The following is an 18,125-nucleotide window of genomic DNA, read 5'->3' as shown; positions in this document are numbered from 1 at the left end:
CTGCCTAATTTATACAAGTAGATGTGTTTCATATTGAATAAATGGGTTTGGGTTGGATTAGTACCTATTTCAACACTTGTATTAAAATATAGACTGACTAAAGGGAGCTGGGACTTTCACTCTCTCCCCTTCTCTGAAAGTCTGAATTATAGCCAAAATATAGTATGTATACATGTCGTGGTTTAGGCCCAGCTGGCAACTCAGTCACACAGCTGCTCGCTCACTCCTTCACCACCCCTGCTTCCTCCCCCTGCTCCCCGAGGGATGGGGAGGAGAATCGAAAGAATGTAACTCCCACGGGTTGAGATAAGAACAGTCCAGTAACTAAGGTATAACAGAAATCACTACTGATGCCACCAATAATGGTATGATAAGGGAAATAACAAGGGAAGAGAATGCAACCACTCACCACCCACTGACCGATACCCAGGCCGACCACAGAAGTGATCTAGTCCTTCTGGGTAGCTGCCCCCAGTTTATATAGTGGGCATGACGTGCTGTGGTATGGAATACCTCTTTGGTCAGTTTGGGTCAGGTGTCCTGTTTCTGCTTCCTCCCGGCTTCCCCTCCTCCCTGGCAGAGCATGAGGCTCACAAAGTCCTTGGTCAGACTAGACTTTGCTGAGCAGCAACTAAAAACATCGGTGTTACCAGCTCTGTTCCCAGGCTGAAAGTCAAAAGCACAGCACTGCATCAGTTACTAAGGAGGAGGACTGCTACTGCTGAACCCAGGATAATGCATAGCAACAACTACATCTGGCACGAAATATTACACATATGAAAATAAGCAGAAAGTCAGTTTCTTTTTATTGAGGTCTTTCATGTTAAAAATACAGATTTTTTTTTTTTTCCCCAAACAACTAGATTTCTATAACTATTGCTATAAAAAATATGATATAAACAGATACTTTTCACTGAAAGAAATATTTACACTTCTGTTTAATTGTGATTAACTGTGCCCTGGCTCAGTTTGTTTAAGAATCATAGAATCATAGAATCGTTAGGGTTGGAAAGGACCTTAAGATCATCTAGTTCCAACCCCCCTGCCGTGGGCAGGGACACCTTACCCTAAATCATAGCACCCAAGGCCTCGTCCAACCTGGCCTTGAGCACTGCCAGGGATGGAGCATTCAGAACCTCCCTGGGCAACCTATTCCAGTGCCTCACCACCCTTACAGGAAAGAATTTCCTTCTTATATCCAACCTAAACTTCCCCATTACCCCTTGTTCTGTCACTACAGTCCCTAATGAAGAGTCCCTCTCCAGCATCCCTATAGGCCCCCTTCAGATACTGGAAGGCTGCTATGAGGTCTCCACGCAGCCTTCTCTTCTCCAGGCTGAACAGCCCCACCTTCCTCAGCCTATCTTCATAGGGGAGGTGCTCCAGTCCCCTGATCATCCTCGTGGCCCTCCTCTGGACTTGTTCCTACAGTTCCATGTCCTTTTTATGTTGAGGACACCAGAACTGCACACAATACTCCAGGTGAGGTCTCACAAGAGCAGAGTAGAGGCAGGATCACCTCCTTCGACCTGCTGGTCAAGCTCCTTTTGATGCAGCCCAGGATATGGTTGGCTTTCTGGGCTGCAAGCGCACACTGAAGTCAGCTCATGTTCATTTTCTCATCAACAAACACCTCCAAGTCCTTCTCCACAGGGCTGCTCTGAATCTTTTCTCTGCCCAACCTGCAGCTGTGCCTGGGATTGCCCCAACCCAGGTGTAGGACCTTGCACTTGTTGTGGTTAAACTTCATGTGGTTGGCATCAGCCCACCTCACAAGTGTGTCAAGGTCCCCCTGGATGGCATTCCTTCCCTCCAGTGCATCAACCAAACCACACAGCTTGCTGAGGGCGCACTCAATCCCACTGTCCATGTCAGCGAAGAGGATGTTAAACAAGACTGGTCCCAACAAGGATCCCTGAGGGACGCCACTTGTTACTGGTCTCCAGCCAGACATTGAGCCATTGACGACAACTGTTTGTGTGTGGCCATCCAGCCAGTTCTTTATCCACCGAGTGTTTTATCCAAATTCAACAGGAATTGAGAAAGCTCTTTTTTTTTTTTTTTTTTTTTTTTCAGAAGTGATGGTACTTTGGTATTTCAGATATCCTGATGACTATTTTGGAAGCTTGGAAAAATGTAGCCAACACTGAGCACTAGCCAAGTGTTCAATGAAAATTAAATATAATTACTTGAAAAACTCTGGGGCAGGGATGTCTGGATGCTCTGTGTCTACAGACCTGGAGGAAGTCCTCACATCAAGTCTAAGACCAAAATACTGAAAGCTTCAACCTAGTCCTTCTTATGAGCACCTGAAGTATGAACCAGATTTAGAGGTTCAAAATAGACCCAAGTTATTATTATAACAGCAGGAAATCCAGGTGCTGTAAGGAAAATAGAAATCCTTGACCTTTCAGAATCATATGGGCAATTACTGGCAGGAGCCATAGGGATTTATGTCTGGGGACAGTCCTAAGGGCAGGGCTGTTGGAAAACATTTCCCCTGCAATTTCAGAGCTACAGTTGACTGCTAGGTAATGGACATCCATGGCAATGGCACAGCGCAGCTGTTACTGTCTGAAGTACATATTTCATTTCAGAAGTATCGCAGCACCCCTACACTGTGCAGCAGAGCTCTGAGTTTAGATATGACTGCTTCTGCATCAGCAGTGTTTTTAAACGACAGTACTGGAATTCATTATAAAATACTTAGAGTACTCTTCTTTGCCTAACCATCCTATGTTTCTATTTTTTTTCTTTTAGTTTTTTTTCCCGACATTGCCTCATCTTTTTTCTGAACAGTTGTTCTTGATATCTTTTTTATTTTCATTGCAAATTCTTTGAGGCTGGCATTAGTCATTCAGCATGTTTTATGAAATGATGTGTACACTTACACTTCTACCTAAGAAAAAGACAATAAAAGCAACATCTTGAAAGATTTACTAAGGCGATAACATAAGAACATTTTCTTCAAAGAGGATAAAATAGTTAACAGCAAAATTCTTGTTTAATCTTATTAGATCATGGGATAATTCCCATAACTGTGAGATTACTGACACCACTGTGTATACTGTTGTTTCAATTGTTAGAAAATTAGTAGTTCATGGAGAAGACCAAATTGTTTACTTGGCATGCTGCACTGTGGCACAGCTTTGGCACCCCCAGTCTCCCACACCTGATCTATTCTGGTCCTCTCTCCTTCCATTAGTTGTTAGCAAGGACTGTGCTTTGCTTGCTCATGGACTCACCTGAGAAATCAGATCTTCCCCAGAAGAAATCTGACTTGTCCACTATGGAAATTTAAAGCATAATTATAGAAGGTGCTTTTTTGATTCTTTTTTAGTCCTCCCTAAAATAATATTGCACTAAAATTATAACAATAAAATGCCTCTACTCCCCACCTTCAGAGCTGCACCCCTCTGCTCTGCACCTTCAAAGCTTCAGACCAGAGAAGTGAGCAGAGAAATGAGCAAGGAAGTAACATAAGGGGGAGAAAAGAGAGAGAAAGAGATGAAGAAGGAAGGAGGGAGGGAAGAAGGGAAGAGAAGAGAAAGAAGGGAGGAAGGGAGGGAGGGAGCAAGGAAGGGAGGGAGGAAGGAAGGAAGGAAGGAAAGAAGGAAAGAAGGAAGGAAGGAGGGAGGGAGGGAAGGAAGGGAGGGAGGGAAGGAAGAAAGGGAGGAAGGAAAGAGTGAGGAAGGAAGGAAGGAGGGAAGGGAAATAAAGATTAAAACATCTGAATAATAGGTTTAAAAGCAGCAGACTTGTTTTGTTTGCTGTTTCTATAGCCACGAAGCAGTATGCACGTAAGAAAAATTGAACAAAATGCAAGCAGCAGCAACTTCTCTGAATAAACATGAAAGACCACTGACATGAAACAGGTTCCTGCTCCCATTTCATGCCATTTAAGGCATTGTTTGAAATGCAAGCATTTTATTTTGAGCTCACAGGTCCCAATTATTATTCTTCAAAATTATACAAAAATCTGTCATTATTGGTGTGCATTGTGTCTTACAACTGACCTGACATCTACTTTTATTTTAAAGCTGTAAATAAGATGGCCTCTCAGAGGTGGAGGCATAAACTGCAGTCTTCAAAATTGTTTAAAAAAACCTCCCCATTACTTGTTCTGAAATTACTGTGAATTTTATGTCCTTTTCTTCGTTGTGGTTTGGAAGTTCTAGACTTGAATGAATTCAACACAGGGAATGTTATATCAATATACCAGAAGGTAGATCATATCAATATATAGTAGCTAAACAAGGATGCAATACCAGCCTTACTTTCTGTTTCTTACATAAGCTTTTACATAGTGGTTATACTTGGCACAAAAAATAGAACTTGGTATCTTTTAGCTAATGGGTGATTTTTTTTTTTAATTTTTTATCATCCCTAAGTAGCCAAATTTAAAAAGAAAGAAAGGAAGTTAATGTGAGTTAGCTGATTGCACTCGAAAGCGAACGCAAAAAAAGCAAAAAGAGCTGATCAGAAACACTGAGATCTGATTCCTTTGTAAATATGTCAGCAATATACCGTGTTCATCCCTGTGCTGCTTTCTGCTTCAAGATGTCACATCAAAACCTGAGCACATCTTACTTAACAGGTTAAGTAGAAAGTGGGCATGAGGAAGGCTTTTTCCAGCGCCTTGAGTTCTGCCAGCCTGACTAGCTAGCCACGACAAGTTGTGTTCCTCAACTGAACTGATTTTCATAGTTATTTCAAGGAAACAGAATATAGCATTCTCTTTTTGCAACTGAATTAGAATTCAGTACTGTGAATTGCACATTTATTTCTGTCGCGCCACCTATTTGATACAGAACTTCAGGCTTATGAGCACAGCTGTAGATGTACAGATATTAAACAACTTTAAAATGATATCTTGTGCAGCTGCAATTTTAAGATCATACTTTTTATTGATGTAATCTTTCCAGACCTCAGTATGAGATGCAATTATCAGACAAATACACAGATCAAAATGTCCAACTACAACCTCTAAAGATACTTCCCACTTCACAGTTAGTATTTTCACACCTTTCAGATTCACTTTTAGGTCTTTCAGAAACAGCAGCATTCAGGTTCTGGCCGTACGCTTGCACCTGTCTTGGCTACTGGCAGCACTGTAGCTGTTATTTCTTTTTAATATTGCAAAGCTGTTGCCTTTTAATTTCTGGTGCTGAAACTGTATAATGACGTGTAAGAAGTCTCTAATTCAAGTCAATGGCCTTTTCATTAGCCTAAGATGAATCTTCTCTTTTGTGAAGGGCTGTTGAGAAAGAGCTGTACAGAGACACCCGGTCACCTCTCGCCTCTGTGCAATGAGCCTCTCAACAAGAGGCATTGGTCTTATGAGCCATGAGAGCCTCGGGTGATGCTCATCTCTGCAAGATGAGGCAGCATAATGTCTCAGAAAGGTAATGAAGACAATTCTGAGTATCTCTCTGGGCTCCTGGAGACAGAAGAAAACAAGGTGAACTATTCAAAAAGTCCATTAGATGTAGAATGAAATTACTGTAGTTATGCTGTAATATTATCAGAAAGACTGTAAAGAAGTTGCTTAATAGTTTCTCCACTGTCCTCCATTTTCTCATTATTATGCCATCATGTTACATCATGGCATCAAAACAAAGACTCGGTTACAGGTATGAAACAGTGTAGCTGACATATCAAAAGGAGGACTATAGTATTTCGTTGTGTTGCTGACTTTGGGGAATTCATGTTTTGCATAAAATATAATATACTTTAAGGTCCTCCAGAGAGTGACACCGTCACTAATAAATTCAGGCCTCTGAATGACAAATGCGTAACTTGGGAAGCTTTGTTGAGGTTGTTTTTTTTTTTTTTTTTTGTTAGGGGATTAGGGTTGTTTTGGTTTGGATGATAACTTTTTTGAGAATGCCTGCAGTTTGTCAGGAAGTTGAGAACAGATTAGCAGACACTGCACTTCAAAGTTATCTTTGTATGCTCTGAGTGCTAGCACAGACATTCTGCACTCGAACTGATGCTTAGGTATTCTGCTTTCATCTCTGGTTGTGCCAATATATCTTGACAATACTTGCTACCCATCTCCTGCAGCATTTGCCTTACGCTACTTTCCCAGATTCAGAATAAGGTTTTATATTTAACTTTTGCTACAGAGACAGAACTATTCTTCCTAAGAGTTTACCTCTTCTTAGCCAAAGACAGCAAAGGCATCCATGCTGTTTCCCACGTCTGTATTGCTTGTAAAAATGTCTTCCATGGGATACTGCGGTATTATCTCAAATATTCAGTAGAACTTGAAGGAACATATCCCTCAGGATTATACTTCTTCTTCTTAAATAAATCTCATGTGTGACAATACTTCAAAAAATGAGAAGCATTTTTTTCGCTGCAGGTTCAAACAGAAATATCTTTTCATTGTTCAACATATGTGCTAAGCCAGTCAGCAGTATTGTAAAATGCTAAAGGCTTAAATGCCTGCCATATGCTGTTGGTGCACAGCTGTACATATCGTTTCATCAGGAAACAGAAAACACTGCCATCTAGATTCTCATTGCCCTTAAACATAAAGTACCCCTAAACATAAAGTACCCCAAATATCAGTACCAAATGTACTTAAGGAGGGGATAGATAAAGATTAAATGAACAGGAAGTTTCTGCAAAGATTTTATAAGTGTACCAGCCCTCAAAGACATGCATACTTTGCATCAGGAAACAACTAAACACACATTAGTGATTGGAGGAAAGATGACATGTGATCACTTCTACCTCACGGGTAACAGGCATCATAAGTAAAGAATTACTTAGCATTGCTTCTCCCCATTTTCGCTACTCAACTCTTTTGCTGAGGCAGGGAGGAAAGGGGAAGTAAGAAAGATCAGAAATGTTGCTCTGATCATAGATTTCCTAATCCCCAAACAGATAAATGCCAATCAAAAACCTCTCTTTTAATGTTTGATTCTTTACAGGCAGAAGTAGCTAAAGTCCTGAATTGTATTTCGGGTAGATTAGCAGACACATACAAGCACTTTGCAGTAAAAGCCCATTTACATCGCTGAGAACTGGATATGGATTTATTCAAACAGAAATTCAACAAAGGTTCTGCACAATTTCCCTCTGAGGATTCAGGTCGCTTATTCACATTAACCTTTTTACATGAAAAGACAAGCATGCATCATGAAACTCAGTAAGACTTTTAGATTTATCAGAGAATTTAACCATTTACTACAGATTAAGAATCAGATTGAAGAATGTATTACTGAAAATATCCAGCTGGAAGGATAGAAGTGCAAAACTGGGTCATATCAACAGCTTTGGCCACGATTATGTAGATAAATGCAATAATCTAAACAGAATATCAGTGTGTAGATATTTCCCTAAAAGCTGTATTTGGAATGGTTTTAATACTGTTGCCTATTTAATCAACTATTGTAGCCACCCTACTATCCATCTGTCCTAAACACACGCTGGATATGTGGTGCTTGGATTACAGAATCTTTGTAGGCTCCAGATTTTACTGGTCTGTAAATGCGGTGCTTAGATGAAGGCTTTACATGCAAGCTACAAGCTAGAATCTTGCTAAGTTTTTCTTGCTTTCTAAAGTTCATGATATTCATGTCTTCTGAGAAATATATGTACCTCAAAATGAAATTTTGATCCTGGTTAGATTTCATAGAATCATTGAATCACAGAATAGTTTGGGTTGGAAAGGACCTTAAGATCATCAGGTTCCAACCTCCCTGCCATGGGCAGGGACACCTCACACTAAACCATGTCACCCAAGGCTCTGTCCAGCCTGACCTTGAACACCGCCAGGGATGGAGCATTCACAACTTCCCTGGGCAACCCATTCCAGTGCCTCACCATCCTCACAGTAAAGAACTTCTTCCTTATATCTAACCTGAACTTCCCCTGTTTAAGGTTGAACCCATTACCCCTTGTCCTACCACTGCAATCCCTGATGAAGAGTCCCTCTCCGGCATCCTTGTAGGCCCCTTGGAAGGCTGCTATGAGGTCACCATGTGGCCTTCTCTTCTCCAGGCTGAACAGCCCCAACTTGACTATGTTGTTGCTGACCGGACAAAATAATCATGACAAAGACAACTGTCTTTGCCCCATATAATCTACTACGAAACTAAAGTGTTTTGAATTAATTTAGAATTGGTCATATTCCTTAAAGACATTTTGACTTGTTTTTGACAAGTTTCTGATTGAAGACCAGCTTTCTCTGAATACTAAAGGATATGAAACGGAAGTCATTCCTGTCACAGAACAAAGTTGGTGGCTGAGTAGAAGACTTCTTTCCAGAATAAAGAAATATAGTATAGTTTTCTCTGACATAGTTCTGAGTACCAAGTAGCCAGAAATACAAAATAATATATTGATTTTTGTAAAGTTAATTAAATTGTCAAATGTGATAAATAAGTCACACTGTCAGATGAAAAACTACAAGTAATATGTGAGTCTGTGTAATCCATTGATAATGTCCCTTTTATCTGGAATGATTTTAAATTTGTAATAGCAATAATGATCTTCATTGAATCAGCAGAACATAGTAAAAGAAATAAAAATTTAGTAATACCATAGGAAATTAAAAATTGTTTAATGCTGAATAGCTTCTTTTCACAACCCATTTTTGAAGACCAGTCCTTAGAAATTTACTATACATGCTAATAATGCAGTCACTCAGAGACCATTTAAAATGCTTTTTCTGTGTTTGTCTTCCAGAATTCATTGTAAAGAGTGTATGCACACCTTAAATAGAATCTAAAGTGTTTACTCATGGCACAATGGAAGATAATTATTCAAAATCCGTTCTTGGATTTGAATTACAGTCAGTTGTGAAGTTTATTTAGGAAATAAAAAGTAAAAAGAAGTGTCATAATGAGTTATTCAAGGATTTTAAATATTCTCTCAAGAGCTCTTTTAAATTTTTTTACCACAAATCAGAAGATAAATTCCATTGCCAATGAAGAAAGAATCACTGATTTTCTGAAAGAGGAAAAACAGAGAGTGTTGGAATAAAGAATCTCTTCAGTGGCCATTCTATAGTCTTTAAATCCAGTTTGCTCATTTTGCTCACCTATGCAGCCTTCTGTTTAAACTTTTCAAGCGTCTTACCCAATTCTATGCAGGAAGTTTTCCTTACTTCTTTATAAAGTGACTGTCTAAGTGTTTGTGTTTTAGACTCTTGACTTTTTCTTCATGAAAAATCCTAACTGCTGGCTGGACATGGGAGCATGCAAGAACTGCTTACGGGATGGCCAGACTTACCAAAGGAAAAAACTCAGTTTCAGGTGGAATAGAGAACATTCCCAAGGATCAAATTTATTTTCTTTTTTGTGGTTTTGATGTCATAGAGCTGGGAAAAAACAGGTCCTACCTTGAAGTCATTGGAAATCACTCATTATTGTGTTTGGATACCATGAGGCATAAATCAGGACGGTTTGGTAGCAAGGGCTCAGGCTGAGTTCAGACTGGCTAGAAGGCTAAACATGGCCAACTTGTCCACAGTATGGCCAACTTTAGGCTCAGGATATCCTTAAATACTGCCATTTGCAGTGCAATTATATGAAAGGTGTGGCCATAGCTTGAACAACCGGCTGGCAGTATAAGTGGAATTAAAATCAAACCAGTTTTCATTCTACTAAAAAAGAAAACAAGAAAACCAGGCATATTGCACAGTAGCTCTGTAATTACATGTCTGTGAGGCTCTTGATAATTTCCTTTCTTTTGCAATGAGGAACAGAATGTTAATCACTTTGATATTATTGTATCATCTTTCCTTCCCTTTTTGGGGGGGGGAACTAAATCAATCTGAAATTCATCCAGCTGATAAAATTGCTAGTATTTTATATCTACAAGAATCTGGAAAGAGTAAGGCTATCTTACACTCTGACCGGACGTAAGCATACATCAGATCTGCTCACTGAAGGTTTAACATCTGTACCCAATCTAATAATTATTTGTTCCCCTGATGGTCACTCATAGGAAAAAAGCATTTACAGATCACAATAACTCTCAATCTATAATAAGACAAATTGTATACAGAAGTGATTATGTGTCTCTCTCTTGTTTATAAGGGAAGCACAGCTGAGGAGCTCTGCTGTTAGACATCTAACCTGTGTATGTCTACTATAAGCTTATACAAATTTGTCCCACAGCAGTTGAAACAGGCAATACCTCAGTATCTAATGCTCATAGGAACTCTAACACCTTTCACAATTACATCGTGCTTGATTAAAAAAGCGAATGGAAACTCTGTGCGGAGGGAGAAATAGCTGAACAGGGAGGAAAATGTGGGGATTTGGAAATATCTGCTAGTCAGAAATGACTACTCTGAACAAATCAACAGAGAAAGTGATGGAGAAAATTAGTTAGAGGTCATGCTGGAGAAGTGGTAACATTGTACCCTAGACAATTGAGTAGTCATTTACAGCACTCATTCATCATTTCTATTTAATCACAGCACCTGAAGCATAAAAGTAAATGTCAAAGCAAACTTTAAAACTGAGTTAAATGCAGATGGCTGCATGACCTGTCCCATCACCCAGCCTGTGAGGCCAGTTAGCACAGACATAAGTTTAATGGGTCAATTCATTTAAATGTCTCCATTTAACATAATTCATTGAAGATAACAAGGAAACACTAAAATTCCATATTTTTCATTTTACCTAAAAAGAAAAAAAGCATTGCTATCACAGATTTGTATGCAGTGTTAACATGAGATACATTAAAGTTAATAGGAGGAATGTACTCTATATAGGACAGAAGCTTTTCTGTACACTGTTTATTTTTTATGATAAGCCATTCAAAACTGTAGCCTTCGTTGTACTTTCCATCCAATTGTGGGCATTCATAGGTGGGTACTTATTCAAAGAGTTCTGTTGTTCATCACTATCACATTTATTATAAATAACTGCAAATGCAAAGATAGAAATGGGAAGCAGAAGGGACAATTAAGATCTAAATGTGGAAACAGTTATACAAAAGATTGACATGTGGCAATCGGAAAAGTCATCTATATGATACAGGGCAGTCTTCCAGACTTATAGGTTTTCTCCTAATCAACTCCAGACATTTGAGGTTCACAAATTCATATTCAAAACTACATGCATCTTGGCAACAATATTTTGTTTCCTTGAAAGTATACCACACTGGAATCATCTTGTGAAATACCTTGTTAACCAGTATCCTGGAGCAACAAATAGGAATTAAAAAATGTTCAATGGTGTACATCAATCATAGGCTAACATTTCTGAAAGACCTGCCTTGTAGATGAATTTTAATAACTGTAGCATAGAATACAGCTAGGAAGTGCAAAACTGAGAAAAAGTAACCCTCCAGAGACAGAACATGAAGCAGTCAGATAACAGTACTTGGGGCCATACTCATAACTCCTAGTAGTGAAATTCAGTGACTTAAGTATTCAGGTCTGTTAACCTTGTTGAAAAGAGTATACCTGACTGGGTTTAAACCACGACAACATTTAACTAGCCCTTAATGTAGACACAACATTAACAATCCATGGCAGAAATTGATGTTCTAGCTATCTTTATTACTTCTATAATCTATCACAAAGATTTTTTTTTAAATTAGGGGAAAACAAAAAAAATACAAGCTGAATGATTTAATTTACTCCAAATATTAATAGCTCATAGCATAGGTGAACAAATACCTAAAACCTGCATAATTTCAGCAGCGCCTGTTGTGATAGGATGAGGGGTAATCATTTTAGACAAAAAGAGGGGAGATTCAGGCTGGATGTGAGGAACAAATCATTTATAAAGAAGGTGGTAAAACACTGGCAGAGGTTGCCCAGAGAGGTGGTGGATGTGCCATCCCTGGTGACATTCAGGACAGGATGGATGTGGTTCTGGGCAATCTGATCTACCTGAAGATGTGCCTGCTCATTGCAGGGGGTTTGGATTAGATGACCTTTGAAGGTCCTTTCCAATCCAAACCATTCTATGATTCTATGATTAGTAGTTTTCCTCTTATAACTGAATTAAACATTCTTGAAGGAACCGTGATTCATTTTGACTCTAAGCTAACAATGATGCATGGCATTTTTTTCAAAAGGGCAATCCAACTCAAAGCAGATCTTCTGCAGCCTGGGAAATAGCCTGTAAGGAGGTTCTGTGTCTGTAAGAAAATTCTTTTTTAATGTAGCAGGTGTTGTTTAGCTTATCTCACAAAGGATATTAAAAGAAAGAAAGAAAACAGGCTTTTTCATACACAGTGGTATGTTTTTCTTAAAAAAAAAAAAAAATCAAAACACAAATCCCCCCACAAAATAAACCCCATCAAGTTTTGTTTGTTGGGGCTTTGTTGTTCTGTTTTTGCTTCATTCCCAAGTATTTCTAAAAGTTTAATCACCATAATTTCCAGTACTGGTTGTTGCAGTTTAACCTCAGCTGGCAGGTAAGCCCTACACAGTCAGTAAGTCACTCGGCACCAGTGGGATGGGGGAAAGAATTAAAAGAGTAAAAGTAAGGAAACTCATGGATTGAGATAAAGTCATTTAGTTAGGTGAAGCTAAAGTTACTCATGCAATCAAAGCAAAAAAAAAACCACGAATTCATTCAATGCTTCCCATCAGCAGTCAATTGTTTAGCAATCTCCAGGAAAGTGGGGCTCTGTCATGTAAATGAGAAAACAAATGCCGTCACTCTAAGTATCCCCCAATTCCTTCTTCTTCACCCCTTCACCCATATTTACATGCTGAGCAGGATGTCTTATGGTATGAGACATCCCTTGGGTCAGTTGGGGTCAGCTTTCGTGACTGTGCTTCCTCCCAGCTCCCTGTGCATCCCCAGCCTGCTCGCTGGGGGAGTGATGTGAGGAGCAAAAAAGGCCTTGATGCTGTGTAAGCACTGCTCAGCATAATGAAAACATCTTTGTGTTATCAACATTGTTTTCAGCAGAAATCCAAAACATAGCCCCATGCTAGCTACAACAGTTAAGAAAATTAACTATCCCAGCCAAAATCAGCACACTGGTAGAAATGCTTAACTTTCCCTGGATTGTGGACAAGATTTCACCACATGATACAAGGTAACCAGGAGAACATGAAAGCAGCCATGAGTAGGGTTGCTAGTTTTTCATATAATTGAGAAAATGTTCTTAGCTAACATCTTTCTTTTTTTCAGAATGCTTTGCATTTAAGTTATTATTTATATATGTCACAAAGTGATAGCTGGTTCTTCTCATAAAGCAATCTAAAGCAAACTACACTATATTGCTTTCGGTTTAGGTAGTTACTTTCATCTCCCTAGAATAACTAAGACATTTAGAATATGTGGAGACTCTAAAGAATTTTAGATAGTTATTTATTTGAGAAGAAAGGTTATAATGAATTTCACATTGCATTTTTTTTCAATATGCTGGTTTGGATACTCATAGCTTTGCCTTCTGGCCTTGAAGTATATGATCTTCTGAGTTTTCTCTTCACCCTCTGTCTCCGGGGGCTGGGGAGAGAACAGATTGCTTATAACAATATTATTGTGTTCTTTAAACTTTATTTTAATACATCCAAACACATCCTTCAAAGCTTTAGGAAAGAGATTTCTGATTGTTTGTTTACTTGTTTTTTTACAGATGCAAAATTCACTATACCTTCTATTTCTTGTATTCTTTTTCTTCTAAAATATCCGAAGATATTCTCACCTACAGTTCAAGGACATAGCAAAGAATGAAGAAGTTTTTGGTAGTTATGCAGATGCTTCTTTGTTGTATTTTGCTAACCATGCCCAGATTATAGTAGTTTATCTACACTGTTTAGGTTAAAAATTGACCACTAAAATCAGCTAGGTTTATATCATCTAATCGTCTCATTATTTAAGACTTTTAGTTTCTTTAAACCTCCTAAAGATATGTCAGTGTGAAACATAATTGCCTTGTAAACACTGAATCAACTGAAATGATTCTTTCTGTTCTTAAATTCTTAGACACCCTTTTCTTCTGAAGGAGAATGGAGAAGAAGGAGTAAAATTAAATGCCGGGACTAAAATGTTAGATACTTGAAAGGGTTTCTAGAATACTTTAAAAGCAAATCTGAGTTATTGATACCTGAAAATAAAACACCTGTTAAAGCTTTTGTAGAGGACTGTTTTGCAAATCAGAGAAAGTACATGTTGCTGTGTTTTGGATTTTTTTTTTTTTTTAACATATGTGTATACTGTGTGCATTATATCCTATTTTGTATTCAGATCTATCTGTTTATTTAGGCACCAGGAAATTTGTAGGTAATTAGATTGTCTACCTCTCCAGACATCCATGGATTAGTGTGTGAACCTTATGGCATTCAGCATGTTCGACTCATGCAGATCCAGTGGCCAGACCAGGCCTCTGAAAATCTCATCCCATGTCTCTCTTTTTAACCTTTTTAAGCAAGTATTACCCTTGCTACAAATATGATAATATTAGTAGTCATGCTAGCCAGCGACATAATCTCTGTATGTGTTCAGGACTTCTTATATTGGGATCTTGCTCTACAGCTTCTAGGAAATATCAAGAATGCTTAAATATTTGTTGGTGTAATAGATAATAGTATCTCAGCTATTAGATCTCTTTAATAAAGGTATTAGGAAATAGGGTGGGAAAACCCCAATAATTCTCTTTTGTCTTTCAAACAATCAAGACAACTCTTGTTGTTTTGCAGTTGAGATTTTCCTGAGCTGCCAGAAACAGTAGCAGTGGATTCAGCTTTAACAAGAATTAGGAAAAAAAAAACATGTTTTAATATAAGCCAATAAATGTACTAATTAAAAAAGTTCTGAGTTTTTGTTTTTTTTTAGAATAGCATGTCGTGCTCTTCTGCTAGGATGAGTTTTTGCCAGAATTTGAAAGTGTTTTGGTGACTAATAAACTTCAGTAAGAATGTTATCCCTGGTTACCATGTAGTTTCGAAAGATGCATTATGTTTACTTACAGTAAAATTTTGTATGGCTGTGCTAAATATCAGTGTAACAGAAATTTGCTGTAATTTCATAATAACCTGAGAAGACACATGGCCTATTTGTATCCTGGTTCTGTTTTTCCCTACTTCAGTTTGTCTGGCTGTAGGTTGAGAAGAAAAAAAGAATGAAAGAAAGAAATCACTGGATATGTAAGACTGATTTTTCTTTTAAGCAGTTAGATATTGTGAGGTTTATTTGGTTCAATGAAGTGAAATTCAATTAAAATGAGATTATTAAAATGCAGTTATGTCTGCATGCAGTAAACCTTCAGCTATGTAGGATACAAATAAAACTAATTGAAAAAAAAACATCTGTTTTTAACACTTATTTTATTAGCACATATGATATTAATACATGGGTATCAAGTTACTTGTAAAATCCAGGTCAGTGACAGTATTGCACTTTACGCTTCATATTCAAAAAATCACACTCTGGAAAGAAAATTCTCTTGATGCTGTGAAATCTGAAAAGGGGCATTTTGCTTATTGGCTCTTCTGTCCACAGACAGATGCTAAATATAAGGAAGAAGTTCTTTCCTGTGAGGGTGCTGAGGCGCTGATACAGTCTGCCCAGAGAAGCTGTGACTGCCTCTGGCAGTGTTCAAGGCCAAGTCGGACAGGTCTTGGAGCAACCTGGTTTAGTGGAAGGTGTCCCCTGCCTAATATGATGACAACAGCTTTAAGGTCCCTTCCAACTCAGACTGTTCCATGATTCTATGATACACTGCAGGATTCAGTTAAAGGAAGTATTACAGTGCATCTGTTTCAAGCAGATGTGTTTTTTAACATCAGCACAAAAAAGCAAACACCAACACAAATGACCATATCTATATGCTGCTGACACTCATTTTCATCACTTGTGCAACATGAATTATATTTAGCTAACTTAGCATATTTTGAAGGCAAATGGATTTTTGTTTATATATCTTTTTCTGTTATTTTTTTGTTTCCTCACCCACTAATGAGAGATTATTGCTCTCAAGTGGAAACAGAAATGGAAAAAAATAGTGAACTTTTAAAAATTGTGCATTCTTGCAGAAGGTTGCATTTCTGTGTTTTCTTTAGAAGGCTTGGTATGCAGGATATCAGATACTGGCCAATCTTATATTCATGGCCTGGACAGTCTGCCCACTCACTATGATTCCTTTCTGTAGTAAAGAGTTTGATCAGACTGCAAATTAGGTTTCTACAGTTTTATGCTGATTAAATTATTCCCATGTGTGGGATTCATGATTTAGTAAAACAAGGATTGAGGGAAATATGCCAATAACTTCTGCTATCTGTAACGTTTCCAAAGTACCAACTGCATCAAATAATAACATCAGAAGTTGCTGATAGCAATATTTCCTCCATTCTCTGCCTGTTTTGCTTCACTTGGCTTTGGATACTGTCATGTAGTCTGCATCTGTAGGGATTTGTACATATGCTGGTTTAAGAGTATGAACATGAGGATAGCTTGCCTAAGGAGGTTGCAGGATCCCTATTGCTGGAGGTTTTTAAGAACAGTTTAGATAAACCAATGATAGAAAGTATACAACTACAGGCTATTCTGCTATGAAATAAACATTTTTTTTTGAGCTACCTACCAAGCCTATTTTTCTCTGGTCCTGTAGGTTCTATGTTTCATAGATTATTCATGGAAACAAAGTTGTGGACATACAGCGAATCTGTGCAGTCCTCATAAACTTCACCATCCAGGGTCTGACTTTTCCTCCCTTTGCTCAAGTAAAAACTAGATTCCTTGGCTTCCTTGAGTCATTGCTTTCAGCATTTAATTATCTGTATAATTATAAATATTTTCCTAATATTAAACCTAATCTCTGCTAAGCTCATTTATTCTTGTCCTGTCCCTAGTGAATATGGAAAATGCACACCGGTGAAGACCTTTTTATATTAGCATAAGTCAAAGCAATAAAATATAATGACTAATACTGGATGCCCTCAGTGAAACCTTGCTTGCAGTGAAAGTCAAGTAATGGAAGAGTCTGAAGAAGTATTGGAGAAGTACTGCTGGTATTATCAGAGGCTGACACTACTGTAGTGACTGCTTTCAATGAAATTAGTAATCTTTGAGGGTTTGGGTTTGTTTTTCTTTTTGCAATTTGATTTTGCTTCCACAAAACTCATGCTATAAGATATAAGGAAAATATCTTATATGGAGATATATAAAAATTATGAATATAAAATATAATAATATTTTCCAGCTTGCTAAAGCTTACCTGTTTATTTTTATAATTTCTTTATGTATATTGGCTGCCTTAATCAGATAGGGAAGGAGTGCATATTTTCAACCTAGATTCAAATCTTAAAAATCCTCTAAGAGATTTTGTAAGATGTATATAAGTCCTGTTCAAGCACTCTTGTCACCATAGAATTTTCTCCTATACAGAAATCTTTACTGAAAATGAAAGCAACATTTTCATACAATATTCGCTGAGCCCAGGTAAAATGGCGAATTCTTTTTCATTTTCTTTGCTTTAAAGTATTTTATAAGTTGGAACACTGTATCTATGTCTCCTTGAACCTTTTCTTAAAAATAAAAAAAAAAAAAAATCAGTTTCTTCAAGCATTTCTACTAGACACTTTTTCTAAGCCTTTTTTTAACCTGCTTGTTTTTCTCTGTCCTTCTTTCCATTTTTTACATCTTTACTGAAGTGTGGTGTCATCGCAATCTAAAATAGTCCTAAATCTGGGGCTTCACAAGGGTCAACTACAATTTTGCAATTTGCATTATATATCTCTCTGCCTTATTATATAAGTAATTGCTGTTACAAAAAACAGATTGAGTTACTTTTTTTCCTGTAACTGTGGGGCATTACTGACTCATATTCAGTTTATGATCCATCGTGACTCCCACATCCTTTTGTATCATATCACTGCTAAACAGTTATTCTTCACTGTAGCTGTGCAATTTTTGCCTCCTTTCTAGCAACAGTACTTTACATCTTTCTTTATTGAATTTTGTCTTCTTGGTTTTGAGCCATTTCTTCAATTTATCAAAATCATGTAGAAATCCTATCCTGCCCTACAGAGGGCTTATAAATTCTTATAGCTCATATAATCTATGAATGCTTTTAGTGTACTTTAATCATTGTTGTCAATTTTTTTTTTTTAAGAAGGTGACTGTTATGCTTTCTCAATAAAACATGGATAATAATTCTTTGAAAACAGCAGCCTTTGAAGGCAAGTAATT

The 18,125-nt window shown here is 37.7% G+C and overlaps 1 protein-coding gene across 5 annotated transcripts in view; it reads left to right on the top strand.

Annotated features, from left to right (window-relative positions):
- CNTN5 (contactin 5) overlaps positions 1 to 18,125 on the top strand; it is a 643,809-nt gene that overhangs the window by 86,162 nt on the left and 539,522 nt on the right. The gene's annotated exons all lie outside the window — the stretch shown is intronic.

The sequence above is a fragment of the Pezoporus wallicus genome, unplaced genomic scaffold (genome assembly GCF_028554395.1).
Source record: "Pezoporus wallicus isolate ANWC-B61680 ecotype Strahan unplaced genomic scaffold, APGP_CSIRO_Pwel_v1 scaffold_6446, whole genome shotgun sequence".
NCBI lineage: Eukaryota > Metazoa > Chordata > Aves > Psittaciformes > Psittacidae > Pezoporus > Pezoporus wallicus.
Note: the sequence above shows the minus strand (reverse complement) of the source record. Positions and strands in the feature narration are given on the sequence as shown.